We start from the raw sequence: 19,927 nt of genomic DNA, 5'->3' as shown, positions 1-19,927 counted from the left end.
GACACCAGCATCACTACAGACACAGGACAACGTGTTGTGCTACTGTGGTAGGGCAGCTATGACGTCACTGGATACCAGGAAGTTTTCAGCTACATTGTAATCTTATGGGACCACTGTAGTGTATGCGGTCTGTCATTGATCAAAATATCTTTATGTGGTGCATGGCTATATCTTTATCCTGGAAACTTCCTGAACTCATTTATTAGTCTAATAGTTTTTTAGTGTTATCTTTAGTACTTTTTCTGTATAAGATCATGTCACATGCAAGTAGAGATATTAAATATAATTTATTTCTTCCTTTCCAGTCTGGATGCCTGTTTTACTTTCTTGCTGAATTGTCCTGGTTGGAACTTCTGGAACTATGTTGCATGGAAATGATGCCAGCAGGCATCCTTGTTCTTGATCTTGGAAAACATCCAGTCTGTCACCATTAAGTATGAGGTCAGCTGTGACTTTTTGGTAACTGTTGTTTATTAGCTTGAGGAAGTCCCTTCTACTACTTGTCTTTGAGTGTTTTTATCACGAAGGGGAGTTTAATTTTTCAATATTTTTTGTGTCTATTGAGATGATCATTTTTTGGGGGGTCTCTTTATTGAGATGGGGTATTACCTTAAATGATTTTCGGATGTTAAACCAACCTTGCATTCCTTGGATAGATCCTACTTGGTCACTGTGAATAGTAATTTTACACGTTGCTGGGTTTGGTTTGCTGGTATTTTGTTGAGGATTTTAGTGTCTATATCCATAAGAAATCCTGATTTGTATTTTTCTACTCTTGTGATATCTTTTTCTGGTTTTGTTATCAGGGTTATGCCGACATTGTAATATGAGTTTGACAAGGTTCTCTCTTATTTTGTTTTTCGGAAGATTTTGTGAAGAAGTGGTATTTATTCTCCTTATTTGTTTTTAATTTCTGAAAGGACCAACACAACCATTTTTTATGCCATCATATCCTTCTTTCTCTTAGCCACTCAGAGTTTTCATCTTTCATGGGCATATGTTTGGATCTTACTTTTTCCATGAAGCTTTCTTTGATTATCCTGCCTCTGAAGCTGCTTTTATTCCTGAACTCCTGCAGTTAATGCATAAGGCCGAGTGGCGTACGTAATCATGCACTAGGTTGTCATACTTTCCGGGTTTCATGCTTGCTCCTTTTGTCTGCTCCACTGATCGTGAACCGCTTGAGGGCTGTGAGCGGGCTTTTGGCTTCCCTTGAGTGTCCTGAGGTACCCAGCACTTTGCAGTAAGGACCAGTAGAACATTTTATTCAATTATGTGGATTTAAAGACTCTGAAAAATCTTATTCACGATTTCCCAGTATGTATGAGTATCTCCAAATCAGGTAGACATTAAGAAATACCTTCATATGAATAAACATCTTTATGTGCTTTATGTATCTGTGTATATATAAATATTTACACAGTCATATAAATAATGACTATGCACATTATTTCAAACATAGGCCTAAGTATAGTTAAAAGAGAATTTGGGAGGCAGTATTCCTGGATTTCAGTCCTGGCTTTCTCATTTTGGGTTAAATACTGGACTCTGGGCCTTGCCTTCAGTTTGTTTTCTCATACATAGCATGGATTCATGTGAGAACTAGAATAAAATATATAAATTATTTAGCCGAATACTTCATGCTAGCAGACACTCAGTAAGTAAAGACTAAGAATTGATGACTTAAGCTCCTTTTAAATTATTAACCATATTCTAATACTTATGTTCTAACATTAAGTCTAGTATTACCCCTGTTCTAATAGTAATTTGAAATAATAGATGAATTGGTTCAAAGTCTTCAATTTTGTTTAATGGCCGATTAGCTGAAATTTAAAAATTCTCATTAAATTCTTTGACAAAGGAGTACTCTATTTTCCTTTTTAATTCTTTGGAATGCCTTCGAGCTGTTGTTAAAGACTGTCATTTTTCCTTGGCCATAATTATTATGAGTTCCTGAGGAAGTGCCTTAGAGCATGGGCTCCAGGGTGAGAGAGCCTGGACCGCCGTGCAGACCTCCCCCACATCCTCGTGTGTCACATGTGGATAAGTCTCTGCTTCCTGGGGTCCTTCTCAGAATTCAGAAAGACTCAGCAACAAGCACTCAGCACAGGGACTGGCATTCAGCGAGTGCTATATGTTAAGTAGTTGTGTTTTTTATATACTCTTCATCTTCAGCACCTCATACGGTGTCTGGCACACAAAAAATGTTTGAATGGAAGGTTTTGTTGACATTATTAAACTAATTGTGGAAAACCTCCATTCAGAGTTTATTTTTTTCTTTAGAAAGGATTCTTGCATTGGGAAGGTTGTCTGGCTAGGTGAGACTGAACACCTATTTCTGGATAGGCTGAGAGTCTTAGAGTCGGGAAAGATCCTTTTACACCAGCCTCAGTTTACAGATGGGATGATCGAGGCTGCAGTGCTAAGCGTTTGTGGTCATATAGTTATTCTTCCTTAAGGTATATCCCTTAATTTTTAAAAGTCTTCATTTCTGGTAATTTTGTTCTGCTAGGGTTAAATAATATTTAGCTGTGCAGATTTTATCAGTGTTAGAAAAACTCAGTATGTTGTTCCACTTCATTAATCAGGCCAAACAAAGCAAGTCCATTAAACCAAACCTGATGAAACCAAAGGCAGCTCCTGTAGGGAACACAGTGGCATTGCTCACAGTGGTGGATCGGTGCCCACGGGGGGTTATTGGCTCGCAGGGCACCGTTATTTTTATTGGCACATTTGGGGTGAGAATGTATGAAGCTTCTGAAGAAGGGCATCTCCTCACATGTGGTCCTTATTCACGTAACTTGCTAGGAAAGATGTAACGAAGCTTGCTACATGCCTGAATGCCCTCAGTGTGGTAAAGTCACACTTTGTGGGCTGGTTGTTATTATTTCCAACACGCTCTGAGTCTAAATTTTCTCATCTGATTTACTTCTGTATGCATGTTGAAGTGTTTTTGGCAAAGGGTTGAATTTTTCAAATATAAAATCACATAAATTGAATAGACATTTTTTTCAAATATAAGTCAAATATAACACACATAAGTTTCCTTCAGGATAGGCCTTAATTCTTTACTACTTGGAAAACTGCCGAGAAACCCAACCAAGACTGAATGGCAGAACCGGGAACGTTTGACAAGGGCATCATCGCACCTTTAACTTAGTACACAGAAAGGCATAGTGTCCCAGGGTTGACTCTCTTTCTATGTAGAAAGTTTTCAAAGAGGCACAAGTTGATGCTTTCATTGCTTTGTATCTCCGTCGTAACAGTGGCCTTCCCTGTCAGCACCCCTGGGGCTGAGCCAGGCAGAGAGGTGAGGCTGGAGATTTGGAGGCTTCTCCTCATCCTCATTTTGCTCTGTGTGATTTTTTAAAAAATAATTCCGGAAGCATCTTCTGACACAGTGGCACACGGTATTTCTCACATATTGTTTCATTTAATACACGTAACACGTTGAGCAGACGTTATACTCCGAAACTCAGAGAGATGAGGGAAGTCACCGTGAAAAGCCGACGTCCTTCCCAGGACTGCTGTGAGAAGAAACTTGGAATAAAGTGCAAAGTGAAGAGTTAAGAGACTTCTGCAGATTTTTTCTTTATTTGCGACATATGCTGACTGCTGTGTTTGAATGACTGATTTTGGATAAATAGGTTATCTGGTGTCAGTGCTTGCTGAGAATGACTTATTTTGAAAAATCAAGGTTAAAGTCATCTGGATGTTGAAACTCGATACAGAAAATTCTTGGGAAAAAGTTTTTAGTTTCGTCCTTAACCCAGGTAGCCCGTTTGCTTTTCTTTTGTACCCAGAACCACTGAGCTCAACAGAACCGTCAGTGTGGAGTGGACCCAGGGTGGGCTGAGCAGTCACCAGTCCAGAAACATGTGGTCACCAGCGTATGCCCTCACACGTCCGGACAGTGGGGGAGAAAGCGCACACGCACAGCCAACCAAATCGCAAAGACTGTCACTTTTTTTTGGTTGTTGTTGCCAGTCTTGGTTTTTCTAGAGTATATATTTAACTTGTTGATTTTTTTTTTCTCTCTGATGTGTAATTGTTGTTATAGATTAACTTAATGCCAGGCAACAGCATGAACTTACAAATCACAGTGGTGGGTTTTTGTATTCTGTGCAGGACAAAGTTCAAAGCTCTGATAATTTCATGGTCTGAGCTCTCCTGCCAAGTGACTGGACCTAAAATAAAACCATGCCTACTGTGGTGTGACCTCTGTAGTGGCATTTTCAAGACTTGAAAAGGTAAGATGGGTCCAGATTGTTTTTTTAAAATAAAATAGCTCTTTAGTTATCTTGATGAAAATCAGAGTTAGAGGAAAATCCATTATTTTATTATGCAGAGTTTGAGGTTAAGTGGCAGAGTCTACAGAAAATGACCACTTCTTTACTGTTCTAGAATCTGAGTAGAGATAGTGGTGGTTCCTTGGGAAATCGCCTCCGCCTTTGAGAGTGGGCACAGGGAGCCAGTGTTTTGAAAAGTACATGCACATAGCGTTGCATTTTGTTCTCCTGGGGATCTGCTCCGTGATTGTATTTATTGCCGGCCTGGGCACTTCCCCCCTTTAAGTAGTTCAATATAAGCCTTTCCTAATAATGAGGACTGAAGCACCATACTGTGACATGTGTTTGTGGAGCTGGGTAGATGCTAGTTTGCGTTACAAAAGACCGTACAATAAATGCTTTTGTTTATAATAGTGCCTGCCACACGTGATAGGCCCTCACTAAAGTTTTATTGCTTGTTTTATGAAGGATTTTTTTTCACAAGGGATTTTATTTATTAGCAAAGTACTGCCATGAGCTTGACTTTTAAGGGCCTATAATTTAGATTTTCCTGATTCAAGGCTATAATTTATTCTAAAGCTATCTGGAGATCCATTTAGTAAGAAATAAACCTTTGCAGAGAACTTAAGGGACTGAGATTTGAAAGGGCCAAATTAAGTCATGACTTTTATATCACCTCTGGAAATAATCACTCCTTTAATTTTAAATCCATTAATAGTCTTCTGTAATTTTTTGACATCGTGATTATTAAGTCTTTTATATGGTCTTACTCCAGAAACCTTAAGCAAACCATTAGTTTTAACATAACAGGCATGGTGTTTTAAATGTCATATGATGCATTTTATTAAATGTTTCTAATTACCTGGATTTAATTTAGAATACATACAAATAAATGCAGTTTTCATTCATGACCCCATGTTAGGTTTCTCCAGAGAAACAGAACCGATACTGTGTGTGTGTAAATAGAGAGGCAGAGATTTTAAAGGAGTTGGCTCACAAGATTGTGGGGGCTGGTAAGTACAAAATCAGCAGGGCAGGTCCGTAGGCTGGAGTTGGTGTTTTAGTTTTGAATCCTAAGGCAGTTTTGAAGCTGAATTCCCTTCTTCTCTGGGGACTTCAGTCTTTTCTTTTAAGGCCTTCGACTGATTGGGCGAGGCCCACACACATTATGGAGGGTCCATTGCTTTCCTCTAGTTTACGATTTAACTGTCAATCACGTCTAAAAAAGACCTTCACAGTGACACCTAGACTGGTGTTTGACCACACTGGCCACCATGGCCTAGCTACACCGACACACAAAATTAACCATCACAGCCTCCAAGGGAGGAACTGTGGGTGTTACAGTGTACATGAAGAGACAGACAAGTCATCTTTCCTTCACCTGCAAACATGATGTACATAATTACAAAGTAAAAGTGGGAAACTGGGAAGTTTGGGAGTAGGCGCAAGAAAATTTGATGCTACCCCAGTCATTGGGAATCACTGCTAGGACCAAGGTCAGAAGTTTATGGTACATCACGGACACGCACAGTCCCGTGTCATGTATTTGCTGGGGGGTGATAACAATCTTCGAGCAGAAGAGGGTATGCGAGAGGGAACAGCAGCAACGGCCCAGCAAAACTGGTGACAGAGTGTCCTAAATCCAAGAACTAAGTAAAAATAGAACAACAATGCTAAGTCAAGATTCCAGCTGAAATGATTTCGGGTCATCCTCAGGGTCTAAATCGTGCCACTGTGCTAGGCCCAGTAGCTGAAGAGAAGTTATTTACCTTTCAGAATTTCTCAGCCTTCAATTTCAGGAACCCAAAGAAAAAGCATAGCAATGATTAATTTTCTGCCTGGAAAATATGGGTTTTAGAGAGAAGCTCCCCACAGGGCAACTTATTTGAAATGAGCAACAAAACTGTAATGGATCAAATGAGAAAAAGTGAAGGAAGGAAGGGAAGGAAGACCAAGAGACAGGACTGGAAATAGCAGTGTGTTTGGTTTTTGTATATCGTCAGGAAATTGTAACTGGCTAATTTATCAAGAAGGTGGTTTGATTTCCGTAAAGGCACATTTAATAGGCTGTTTAGTTGAAAAGAGCCTCAGCGTAGGTCAGATATGTAGGTGTAGGTTTATGCAGACTGAGAAGAACCTACAAAGAGACTTTGATTAATCCTTGTCTTTGAGGAGGCTGTCCCAGCAAACACCAGGTGACATGTTCTGACACTCCAGCAGGAAACTACTTTTTTCAAAGCAGTATCACCTGTTTTTGGACCCTGTGCTGTGACTGCCTGTGCACTTCCAGGAATTTCAGAGCCCGTGAATTCTTTTGCCAGCCAGAGGAGAAACAGCCACAGCTAGGTCTGTTTTTCTGTTGTGGGATCATCCCCGGAGGTAGAAGCAGGTCCAGCTCTTGAGTGTCAGGCGGCCGCTCTTCCAGGTAGACCTGCCCATGCCCAGTTCTCGGCCGGCTTTGTTCACACGCAGTCATTGCCTTGCATCTCCCCACCCTTCTCTTCCTGGAAGTTTGGCAGGAACGTGGAAAACAGCTACTGACATACCTCGTTTTATCGCTCTTCACTTTATTGCGTTTTGGAGTATGGCATCTTTTACATATTGAAGGTCTGTGGCAACCCCGTGTGGAGCAAGTCTATTGGCGCCATTTTCCCAACAGTGTGTGCGTGTCTCTGTGTCACATTTTTGTAATTCCCACAATATTTCAGACTTCTTCCATATTATTATATCTGTTATGCATCAGTGATCTTTGATGTTACTATCGTAATAGATCTGGGCTGACACGAACCACACCCATGAAAGACAGTAAACTTCTCCAATAAATGTGTGTTCTGACTGCTCAACTGACCAGCTGTTCCCTGTCTCTTTCCCTCTCCTTGGGCCTCCCTAGTCCCTGAGACACAGCAATATTGAAATTAGGGCAATTAATAACCCTACAATGGCCTCTGAGTGTTCAGGTGAAAGGAAGAGTCACATGTCTCTACTTTAAATCAAAAGCTAGAAATGCTTAAGCTTAGTGAGGAAGACGTGTCAAAAGCAAAGACAGGCCAAAAGCTGGGCAAACACTTTACAGCAAATAGTTAGCTAAGTTGTGAGTGCAAGGGAAAAGTTCTTGAAGGAAATTAAAAGAACTACTCCAGTGAACACACAAATGATAAGAAAGTGAAACAGCCTTTTTGCTGATACGGAGAGAGTTTTAGTGGTCTGGATAGCAGCTCAGATCAGCCACGACATTCTCTTAAACCAAAGCCTAATCCAGAGCAAAGATTTAACTCTTTAATTCCATGAAGGCCAAGAGAAGCGAGGAAGCTGCTGAAGAAAAGTCTGAAGCTAGCAGAGGTTGGTTCATGAGGTTCATGGAAAGAAACCGTCTCCATAACATAAAGTGCAAGGTGAAGCATCAAGTGCTGATGGAGAAGCTGCAACAAGTTGTCCAGAAGATCTAGCTGAGAGAACTGATGAAGGTGGCTACACTGAACAACAGATTCTCAATGTAGATGAATAGCTTTTATTGGAAGAAGATGTCATCTAGACCTTTCATAGCTAGAGAGGAGAAGTCGATGTCTGGCTTCAAAGCTTCCAAGGACAGGCTGACTCTCTTGTTAGGGGCTAATGCTGCTGGTGATTTGAAGTTGAAGCCAGTGCTCCTTTACCATTCCAAAAATCCTGGGCCCTTAAGAATTATTCTGAATCTACTCTGCATGTGCTCTCTAAATGGAACAACAAAGCCTGGATGATAGCACATCTGTTTACTGCAAGGTTTACTGAATATTTTAAGCCTTCTCTTGAGACCCACTGCTCAGAAAAGGTTCCTTTCAAAATACTACTGCTTATTGACAATGTACCTAGTTACCCAAGAGCTCTGATGGAGATGTACGAGGAAATTAGTGTTGTATTTATGCGTGCTGACACACATCCATTCTGCAGCCCATGGATCAAGGAGTAATTTTGACTCTCAAGTCTTATTGGTTAAGAAATTTTGTAAGGCTGTAGCTGCTGTAGGTAGTGATTCCTCTGGATCTGGGCAAAGTAAATTGAAAACCTTTTGGAAAGGATTCACTGTTCTAGATGCCATTAAGAATATTTGTGATTCATGGTAGGAGGTCAAAATATCAACATTAATGGGAGTTTGGAGACATTGATTCCAGTCTTCATGGATGGCTTTGAGGGTTCAAGACTTCTGTGGAGAAAATAACTGCAGATGTGGTGGAAATAGCAAGGGAACTAGAATTAGAAGTGGAGCCTGAAGATGGGACTGAATAAATGGGACTCATGATAAAACTTGAATGGATGAGGAGTTCCTTGTTACTGATGATCAAAGAAAGCGTTTTCTTGAGATGGAATATACTCCTGGTGAAGATGCTGTGAACACTGTACTGTTGAAATAAAAACCAAGGATTTAGAAAATTATATAAATTTAATTGATAAAGCAACAGCAGTGTTTGAGAGGATGGGATGGATTCTAATTTTGAAAGAAGTTCTATGGGTAAAAGGCCATGAAACAGCAGAGAAATCTTTCATGAAAGGAAGAGTCAATCAGTGTGTCAAACTTCACTGTTATGTTTTTTTTAAGAAATTGCCGCAGCCACCTCACCTTGATCAGTCAGCAGCCACCAACACTGAGGTAGGACCCTCTACCAGCAAAAACACTACAATGTGCTCAAGGCTCAGATGACTGCTGGCATTTATTTTTAGCAATAAAACATGTTCAAATTAATGTATGTACATTGTTTTTTTGGACATAATGCTGTTGAACACGTGATAGACTACAGTACAGTGTAAACACACACTGGAAAACCAAAAATTTCATGTGACTGGCTGTATTGCAGTATTTGCTTTATTGCAGTGGTCTAGAACAAACCTGTTGTATCTCCGAGGCTTGCATGTGCCTCCTCTTCCTCACCATGCATTTTTTCCTAAAGCCTTTGCATTTGATGTACACCTCATTAGAGTTATGAAAGCACATTCTAAGTTAAACGATGATCTGGTAATTTCCAATTCAACAGCCTTTTCTTGTACTACTTCTTGATTCTCTAAAACCCTTAACATCGTTAATGTCTCCCTCCTTCTTGCAACTCTGCTTGGTGACTGTGACGCCTGCTACCACGCTTCTCCTTCTGTCCTTTCAGTCTTGTGCCAGCTCGTCTTCCTCCTCTTTCCCACTGAACAGAGGTGTCCTCCAGGACACTGTCCCAGCTCTCTCGTCCTTCTTGACTGCAGCCATCACCATGCCCAAACCCGTCCATCACCTCGTCCCCATGCAGTCCCGATGTCTCGTGGGCACCTGTGTCTCTTTTGAGTCAAGACCCACAGTCCTGGCTGTGAGTACGTGTTTAATGTGGTGGGTGCCTGAATGTCGATGGAAGCATCGATCCCCTGCTCTCACGAGGGCCGAGTCCCCTTGGACTGCTTGTCTGCCCCAAGGCTCCTGAGCACAGAGATGGGCTTATCCACGCCCACGGTGTGACTGGGGTCAGGCTGGTGGGGAGGCAAAGGGGACGTGATTGTGGAAGGGAGTGCCATTGAGGCAGACCTTGAAGGTCTTGAGAGGCTAACATGGCAGAAAAGGCCTTCTGCATGGACGGAACAGCCTAAAAAGAGGCCACGGCCATGAGGCACTTTCAGAGACTAGCAGGGGCCTGGGTTGACTGTAGCCTACAGCATCCAAACAGGAATAACGTGAGATGACACGATTTCCTTCTTACTCTTGCTGTTTTTGAATCACCAGGCACCGTGTCTTGCATGCTCTAAGTGCTCCCTGAAATTTTTGAGAATAGTCTAATGCCAGTGTGTGTGTGTATGGTGAGAGCCCCGAAGGCCGGGTGAGGAGACTGACTTTCAGTCCTTCCTGGAACGGGAGCCGTTGACAGTTGTTGAGCATGGTGTTGACTGTGATTGGGGCGACCTTCGGGAACCTTTACCTGGCATTTGGGCGCTGAATGGATTGAGAGAAGAAAGATGGAAAAACGAGAGCAGGTCTTGGGGGAGAAGTGACACAGCTCTGAGGTAGGGCGGTGGCAGAGCACATGGGTGGGCAGGAGTGACTGCAGAGATGGGGGTGTGGACGGGGAATGGGTCAGGACAGGGAGAGAGGGAAGGCGGCCAGTGCGCTGGGGACACCTGGAGAACTGAGGTGGGGTTGACAGAAGACGGTGTGCGGTGCTGTCTGTGCTGGGGGACGGCAGAGCCGATGACTTCAGCTGGTGCATCGGAGTGTGAGGGTGGGTCCCGGCGGGGATGCTCCCCAGCTGTTGTTAGGATGGATTCACCTGGGGCTGAGAGGAGGGGGTGACACAGTCACAGAGGCCACTCAGGTACGTCGAGTGGCTGGAGAAGCCGGTTGCGATTGGAACCTGGGGAGTGGGCAGAAGAACTGAGGAAATGGGTAAGGACGGAGAGGGAGCCACCAGGCAAGTAGGAAGCCTGGAGAGGAATCAGTGGTTACGGCCCCGGGGGCCTCAGGAACATCAGTGGGATTCTTTCTGGAAGGAGTCCATTTGATTTGGCACTTAGAGGTGCAGTGGCAAAAACAACAAGAGCATTTGGGAGAGCGTAGGGAAGCAGAGTGATTAGTGTGACCACGTAGCCATTCGCGCACCCGACAGTTTGTTGAGTTCTCTATGCATCAGGCGTGCTGGGCGAGAAAGCTGCAGCCGTGAACGGGATGGACGCGGGGAGTTTCTGCAGAGTGCACAGGGGGATTTCGATACCTTGCCATGAGTCTAGAAGGGAGGAAGTTCTGAGGACCATGGAAACACAGAAGAGAAGCAGAAATTCGAGATGAGTTTCCAGAGGGTACTTACCTTCTCAGCTGTACAAGCTGTCCAACTTCCCGTCTTTTCACCCCGGGGTCAGTAGCGGAGTCCTTGGTGGGTGCCTCCTTGATCTGTGCTGCCTGACAGTTAAATGGACTCCAGCAGCTTCCCTCAGGGACAGTGAGGGCCTCGTAGCACAGAGATTCTAGATCCCTGAGACTGCAGTGGTACGTGGAGTGGCTAAATCGCAAAATTATGATTGGAGTGCCAGTATGTAAAATTATTTAAATGTGCAATTAAAAGTGTCCCCAACTTTGCATCATTTCAAACATATGATTTAAAAAAGAAGAAAAGAAAGCACATTGAGATTTCTCTTTTGTTTAGAGCCTGTAAGAGTAGGACGGGAGCTGGAGAGCAGAATTCCCAGGCCCTTTGCGGGGTGCGTTGCGCATTGTTAGAAATGTTAGAAGCGCTGGCGGAGAGCACCGTCCAGGAGAGCACCGTCCAGCACTGTGAATCCGACACGCCAAGTCGCTGGGCAGGTGGGACGGGGGCTCGAAGTACTTACTGTGTTTGCTGCGTGTGAGTGCTGAGTCCACGCGTAGTAAGTCGTGAACCACGGAAATGGGTTACTAGTTCTTCATCCAGTCTCCCCTCAAGTGAATCTTTAAAAGATAGTTGTTTTACATCTTGATCTGTAACAGTTTTAGAACTTGGTTGAGCCCCCTGTCGGTCCTCACGCCATAGACAGACTGGGTCTACAACATTCAGGTGGGAGGACAAACATTTCCTCTTCTAACACTCACTGTTCATTCTAAGGCAGAATCATTTGTACACTATTCAAAATTCTGGCTGCTTAAAGGTATGTAGAATGGTGACCTCACTTGCAGGAATTTGATCAGTATTTCCATCTGTACCTATCCAAGGAGCTCACAATGGTTTTCTTACCTGAAGGACAGTTACAAAATGTTTGTTTATTGGAATGGGAGTCAAACAGTGCTCCTTGTAAGGGTGAATTAGGACTAAATTCATGGGAAGTGGACAATACAACTTTTAAAAACAGCTTTATTAAGATACAAAGATACAAAGACCAAGTTCACACATTTATAATTCAATAAATGGTTTTTAGGGTATATACAGAGAGAGAGAGTTGTGCAGCCATCACCACTAACTGATTCCAGAACATTTTGTTCATCCCAAAAGAGTCCTGGCACCTGTTAGCAGTCACACCCCATCTCCCCATTTCTCAGCCTCTGACAACCACTAATCTACCTCCTGTCTCTACGTATTTGCCTATTCTGGACATCTCATATAAATAGAATCATACAGTATGTAATCTTTTGTGCCTAGCTTCTTTTACTTAGAATAGTATTGCCAAGTTCCATCCGTGTTGTAGCATGTATCAATACTTCCTTTTTATGGCTGGATAATATTCAGTTATGTGGATATATTAACGTTTGTATGCATTGATTGATGGGTATTTGGTATGTTGCCACTTTTTGACTATTATGAGTAATGTTGCTATGAGCATTCATGTATAAGTTTTTATGTGGATGTAAGTTTTCGGTTCTCTTGAGTATATATATACACCTAGGAGTGGAATTGCTGGGTCATATGATAACTCTGTGTTTACTGTTTTGAGGAACTGCCAAATTATTTCCAGAGTGGCTGCACCATTTCACATCCCCACCAGCAATATCAGAGGGTGCTGATTTGTCCACGCCTTTGCCAACACTTGTTGTTTGGAACAATACAGTATCATATCAAACTCTTAATTATTCAGGGGTTGGTTATCTATAAGTGTGGGTTTTCTAGGATTTTTATTTCTCTTTCTCTGTCTCCCAAGTTACTGATTTGTTGGTTTTAATACCTAGTTTCACTTCCCTGGAGAGTGGAGAGTGAGAACATGGGAGAACATAAATTGGTTAATATAGGTACACATTAACACCTGTTAACAAGTTGATTAGAAAGGTTTGGAAAAGGCTGAATTTGTTAGCTAAAGTGATATTTGGATTAATGGCAACCTCTGTAGGACTGGGGTTGTATTCTTGGGTACTATAATCATTTGTAAATTTTGTGTTTCTATTTTTAAAAATATTAAAGGCTTAATTAAGCATGTTGCATATTAGCTAGGTGACCACTGTCTAGGGAAAACTGCAACTTAATCTTAGTGCCTTCATTTGCGTTGGAGTTTAATCCTTTGATGCCAACAAATTCAGCGAACAATTAACAGCAATTAACTTAGTGTGGAGTTTTCAAAGCATCCGAAAGGGTCTGGGATAATTTTTCTAAAAGCTTCCCATATTGCTCAGGTTTGAAGCAGAGTCCCGTAGTCAGTCTCCCGTGGTGTTGCCAGTGAAATCCTCACGGTGGCAGTGAATGAGGGCGAGCTCCAGAGGGTGCGAGGCTCAGCAGGAAGCCGTCTGTCATAAGCAGACACGACTTTGGAGTGTCACTCTTCAATCTTTTGAAATTCACATGGAATTTGTATTTTTTCATAATATTCACATAATTTTAATATCAAAGTCTTAAATTACATAACATCAAATAAGAATAGCTTCACCTTCCCCCAGCATACTAAGAAAACGTTCCAGTGTATGTAGAATAGATTTTTACTATCCTTTTCAGGTCATCCATTCATTTAATAAATGTTTATTGATCCCTGCACTAGGGATATAAAAAAATAAAGATGTCCATTCTCTTTAAGATGGTACGAGATACGCGAGGAAGCAGCACTGAGGTGTGATGGGGGAAATCAAGTACGAGGGAACATAAAATGAAAAAGACTTAGGGATTCTACGACAAAGATTTTTGGGCAGGGTGCTTAAATACTTGTAAATACATTGCTGAAGATGACAGTTTTACATCTGGAAGGTCGTGAGTTTATGTTCCAGTTTTTACACTTGGTATACGACTGTGGCCAAGATACTTACCTTTTCCAAGCATCGCTTTGCTTCCCCAGTGGATCATGCATGTTGGAAGTGTCTAGAACTAGATGAGTCTTGAGTAGTGGTGTAGTGTGGTTGAGAAGAAACCAGATCCTGTCATCCCAAAAGTGTGTTGAACTCAAACATCCTACTGTGTGGCCTTTAGGACTCAGTGACCCCCTGTGTACAGTGGAGATAATCGGAGTAGCATGTGGAACAGAGACAAGCATAATTAGATCATTTCTGGTTCTTTTTACATTTGTGGGCATTTGATACGGGATCTAGAGAATGAGGAGAGCAAAGAGAACATATTTAGGTGCTATAGAAGCTAAGTAGGTTCATGTAATATATTGCAATATAATAACAATAATATATAGAAAAGCAAAAGAGAAAAGAAAGATTTTCTGCTTTATGGAGTGGAAAAGTAGAGAGGAGGAGAAAAGAGGCTTTTGAAAGTCATCACTGTGGATTATGACACTTTTAGAAAGTTAAGTAAAGATTACAGTTTATTTTAAATAATTTTGGTTTCTTGGTGTATTTGTCTGCACAGGAATGGTCTTGTACGTGTCTGGCACTTAGCATCCAATGAGTGTGATTTATTTTTCTGGAGAAAATGGCAATTGGTAGAGGGTAGTGTATTTCAAGAGACAATGATAGGTATGATTTCTAAATTAGATTAGAATGTTAGATGGGCTAGGAAAGAAAAGAAACAATTTGAAGAGAAGAAAAGTAGGAGTTTGAAATGAGCAACTAGCTGCTGTGTGTGGGGTAGTGATCAAATATATTGGAAAAGCAGAACTTAGTTTTTCAGAAATCTTAATTTTGTGATAAAACCTTTGTTTGTTTTTATTATTTCCCAGTCTTTAGAAAAGACCCACATTTAAAGGAAGACATATGCCTTTAATTTACTCTCCAAGTCCTCCATAACCCCTAAACTACCTATAATATTCATGTGATGAAATAGTTAAGAGTGTAAAATAATAGTGACATAAAGACTTTGATCCAATATAGACTCAAAAGAAAGAAATTGTAAAGATGGAAAGAGTACACAGGGCAGTAGTGATCACGTATAGAATAAGTATATTAAAGTACAACTTTCAAAATGTTAAAACATGGCTCGCCTACAAATACATTGTGAACACGTGTCAGAGATTTATTTAGCTCATTAACGAGGGAAGCAGCAGGGTGTCGCAGCTGGCTCACAGGGCATCAAGGAGCAGAGATTTAGTCTGCCAGGAAAGGCATGTTGAAATGTTTGCTAAATTAGAGACAAAACTGGTTAATGTCCTAGGGGGCAGTAAAACTGTAACCTTTGCAGTTATCATTTCTGAAAGATAGACGTTATTTCCATCTCCACTGGACCAAAAAAAAAATCTACAGATTAACCTGTAACTTACATAATCAGTAGTAAATAGCAAGTCAAAATAAGGTACTTTCTCCCAGAGAATGAAATAATCCTTGGGCGGACCAGTCAGACCAGCTCTCATGTGACGTTAAAAGGACAGGTGACCATCGTTTGCCTTATTTCCATGTTCTGCCTAATTTTCAAAATATGTGTTAGGGTTAGGGTTAGAGGGGCCCTTAATCATCACCAGAACTACCAGGGTGCTTGGGACTCTCTGTTGTGTCCCCAGGTCTCTCAGTGGGCGTGGAGTCTCCCGGAGGCCGATTTTTCTCCTGGGCTGAAGTCCCATACACGTATATTTGGCTTCTTAAAAAGAGACCTGCTGTCCTTCCAACTCCTCACTTTCCCACCTTTACTCTCTTCTGCCTCATTTTGTTTCTAAACTCATTGGACTAAATGTCAGGTGGTCGTTGCCTTCCCCCCACTCCCATACAAACATGGATTCACAGGAAGTCACTTGGTAATAAAGCAGCAAGCCCATTTCAAATACAGATTGCTTTGCTGGACATTCCAGAAAGGAGGATAAAAATGTCTAGCAGTCTCTGAAACCCTTTGCCATTAAATCCTTCAGACATAGTTATCAAAATCCAGCTGGGTGCAGTGGCTCACACTTATAATCTCAGCACTTTGGGAGTCTGAGGTGGGAGGATCTCTTGAGGCTAGAAGTTTGAAACCAGCCTGGGCAACATAGTGAGACCCCTGTCTGTACAAAAAATAAAAAAATTAGCTGGGTGTGATGGTGGACACCTGTCATCCCAGCTACTCAGGAGGCTGAGGTGGGAGGATCGCTTGAGCCCAGGAGTTCCAGGTTGCAATGAGCTATGATGAGGCCACTGCACTCTAGCCTGGGTGACAGAGTGAGATTCTGTCTCAAAAAAAAAAAAAAAAAAAAAATCCGCAAGAGTCTCCCACAGAAGCATTGTTTAGTTTGGCTTGGGATTGCTATAGAGGTCTTACTGTTTTTCATTTTTGTGGCAGTTCACATCAGTTTTCCAAATAAGTGTTGACTGGAATTAAAAACTGGACGTAGGGTTAAGCAAGGAGGTGAGTTTTGTTTTACAGTCTCTTTTTCTTTGTCCTTGTTCTGCAAAGCCAAGGCAGTAGTGTGTGGGCCTGTCCCATGTGTTGCCCTTGGACGTGAAAACTAGTGAGATTTCTGTAGGTGACAGAGTTAGGTGAATACAGCAGGATGACAGATAATAACCCGAGCCAGCTTCCTAAAGGAGTGATGCAGGACCTTTTCTGCTGTTGACGTAAGGATTATATTTTTAGAATATATATTATATTCATATATTCTTGGTCATAAAATCTTAAAGTTGAAGGAATCCTCAAAGGTTTGGAATTCATATAGTCTCACTTGTTTATTTTTGCTTTTGTTGCCTGTGCTTCTGATGTCACATTCAAAAACTCATTGCTAACACCAATGGCCAGGAGCTTTTCCCCCTTCTTTTCTTCTAGGATTTTTATTTTTAATTTTTATTTATTTATTTTGAGACAGTCTCCCTCTGTCACCCAGGCTAGAGTGCCGTGGCATCAGCCTAGCTCACAGAAACCTCAGACTCCTGGCCTCAAGCAATCCTCCTGCCTCAGCCTCCCAAGTAGCTGGGACTACAGGCATGCGCCACCATGCCCAGTTATTTACTTTACCCTTCATTTTGTGGAGGATTTTTACATCTGTGTTCATCGGGGATATAGGCCTGCAGTTTTCTTCAGAGTCAGTACCTTTAGAACAGAACTCATTGTCTTCCCTCCCCTGCTGCCCCCCTCCAGGCCTCTGTAGCTCAATAACTGCATCTCTGTTGGACCCAGCCTGAAACCTGGAGTCACACCTGTCTCTTCCCTCCCTCTTTCTCTCTCTCCCCACGTGTTCAGTCGGTCGCCAAGCCATGTTGATCCTGTCTCCATCACTTCTCCCTGCCCCACGGCCACCACTCAAGTCCATGCCACCCTGTCTTGCCCTGGCAGCTCTGATGGCCTCCCTGCCAACTTCTCCTCGTCTGGCTGCCTCCGGCTCTGCACAGGTCGCCGGCTGCTGAAACCTCTGCTGCAGACTCCCAGGACCCTTAGAGCAAACCCCAAACCCTTAACACGGCTTACAAAGGCCTAGGCTCCCCCCACCACTCTCCAACCAGGGCCTCTGTCTCAGGCTCTTGCTACCCCCACCGTCCCCCATCTCTCGGACACTCTAATGTCATGTCTTTTCTGAAGGAGGCCGGTTCAGGTATCGTAACACCACTAGGACTTACTTAGTCATCTCTCTTCCCACTTGGCTGGAGTGCACTGATGGCTGCGATGGTGTCTGCTGCTCTCCACGCTCCGTGTGTGTCTGCCCTATTCCACCAGACAGGAAGGACCACGGAGACATCTGTTGAACCAGTGAATGAATGAACAAATGCTGTCCGGTAGGAGGTTCTTTTCTTGTTAAAGGTGAAGGAAACAAACCACAGGAACCTCATTTAAATGGAGGAAGTTCCTTTCTAATTTACCTTTGCTCAAATGATGACAGCCTTAGGTGACTTTGCCAGTGTTCTTATCTGCAGGGGCCCTGAAATGCTTATGTAACTGCCCCAGGGGCAACTGAGGCAGGGATTGTTGCCAAACCACCTGACTCTCTTGCATCAGGGCACTTGGTCTAGAAGGGACTACTGGGACTGAGAGAGTGGTTTGCCATATCGTGCGTTACAGTTCTGAAATTATAATTGGAAAAGAACCAGCAGATGTTGACAAGCTTTTTGTTTTGTTTTTTTTTTTTTTTTTTGGAGAGGGCGGTGAGGGAAGGGGTGAAGCCAGGGTTGATTTTTAAATGAAATTTGAATATAGTTAAATGGGTCACATTGAAGCACATGCCTGGATAGCCGCTTTGCGAGATACTGAAGAAATGAAAACCGGGCTTTGTTTGGTGGATGGGCGGTGAGCCTCACGGTCCTGCTGACTCGTAGGCAGGTGCTCTTGCTGCACCACTCCTGTCCCTGAGCCCTGGAGTTGCTGCCACTGGGAGACACAACAACAGACAACAGTCAAACAAAGCAAGCTCACGATGGGTTACAGGTGCCATGTGACCGGTGGTTTAGAGGAGCTGACTCCATTGCAGGTCTGACCTTAGGGGTGGTAGCAGGTCACAGCAGAGGAACTTTCGGGGAGTGTGCACCTTTGTGCTGGCCTGCTCGGGTTCGCCCCATCTCCGCAGCACTAAGGACAGATTCCTGGCTGAGGAGTTGAAGGGAGATGGGCACAAGGCAGAAGTGACCGCTTGTCTTCTGGAGCACTGTGGGCTGAGAGGGTGAGAGCAGCGCAGAGAGGAGGGTCAGAGGATGCCAGAGACACAGGCACCCGCCTTGGAATACCACGAAGGGTCTTGCTCGCCTGGAAGGAGGACGGTGCTCTTCCTCACGCATCCTGCTGCCGTTCAAGCTCCTAAGCCAGAGAAACCAGGCTCATCTTCTCAGAGAATTATGAGTGTTCATTTACTTCAGTCTGTTACTAATGAACAATTTTAATATAGCGATCCTATTACTATTTTAAATAGTTTATTTACACGATGAATTCAGTGGGATTGGGGATATACTATGAGGATCTTACAGAAAATGTCTTAAAGTCTGGAAAACAATTTATAAATTGACATTCAGAATACTGCTTGTTCAAAATTTTGAGATTTCTGATATTTATATTTCACAGTCAGGGTTGCAAAGAGGCCTAAAGGCATAGCTTATCCATATTCATGGGGAAAAGATAGAGCTAATTTAAAAATGAAATAATGGCATTTAATATCTATTTGGTTTCAGTGGAGTTCTTCAGTGGAGGATGTGAAAAGCAGTCACATCCTCCCACCTGTGCATTCAGGCATTCCTTTGCTGTCCCTTACCATGCCACCGCACAGGACTTCCATCTGGCCTTGACCTTTGAGCTGCAGATGACGGGGGGGGGGGGGGGGGGGGGGGGAGGAGGTGCTTCCATCTGTGAATCACAAAGCAGAGGAGCCACGGAGCAGCCACCTGTACACGTGGGTGCCTTCTCTGCACCGCAGGCTGCCCAGGTCCAGATGCACGTGTGGTAAACGTAAATGCGTTGCCTCTCCAACTGAGTGCCCCATTCTTTTTGATGGGGAAAGTTTGCTCTAGAATTTCATTTTCTGTTAAGTGACCTATACCTATCAGCTTTGTACTCTACCTAGAAGGGTGCCATGCCACGAGAATAATTAATATTTCAATAAGAATATTCTCTTTACAAGGCATTTTTGTCTCCTAACAGCACTGTCAACTACTCTCAAAGATATTTGAGGATCCCATTGAGAAAGCTGAGGTCACATATCTTTTGTGACTATCCCAGGTCACACAACAAAGCTAGTCAGAGGAAAGAACCCTAACCCTGGAATTCTGAGCTTCAGCCACTGCCCTTCGTCTTCACCTAAACCGCCTTCACCTGGGCCTTGGTCTGAAACTGAGAGGGGCGCTCCGGGGTCTTGCCGGTCATCACTGGGTTCTTTGCATCTGTGCTCCCAGCGGCAGATCTGTTCCCTCCCTAGTGGCCTGGGGACTCTCACCTCAGTGTGCT

General features: G+C 43.0%; 1 protein-coding gene across 2 annotated transcripts in view; it reads left to right on the top strand.

Moving 5' to 3' along the window:
- The first annotated feature begins 415 nt into the window (after positions 1–415).
- The window catches only part of SPATA13 (spermatogenesis associated 13), a 95,473-nt gene continuing 75,961 nt past the window's right edge, over positions 416–19,927 (top strand). Inside the window, exon 1 of one of the 2 annotated variants that reach the window (XM_069467756.1) lies at positions 416–441. The gene's annotated coding sequence lies outside the window, so the exon portion shown is untranslated. Of the gene's footprint in view, positions 442–4,203; positions 4,251–19,927 lie in introns of those variants that run through there. The other variant, XM_069467755.1, reaches the window with a different exon arrangement.

The sequence above is a fragment of the Eulemur rufifrons genome, chromosome 4, assembly GCF_041146395.1.
Source record: "Eulemur rufifrons isolate Redbay chromosome 4, OSU_ERuf_1, whole genome shotgun sequence".
Classification (NCBI taxonomy): domain Eukaryota; kingdom Metazoa; phylum Chordata; class Mammalia; order Primates; family Lemuridae; genus Eulemur; species Eulemur rufifrons.
The sequence above is the reverse complement of the archived record's forward strand: the minus strand, read 5'-3'. Positions and strand labels throughout refer to the sequence as shown.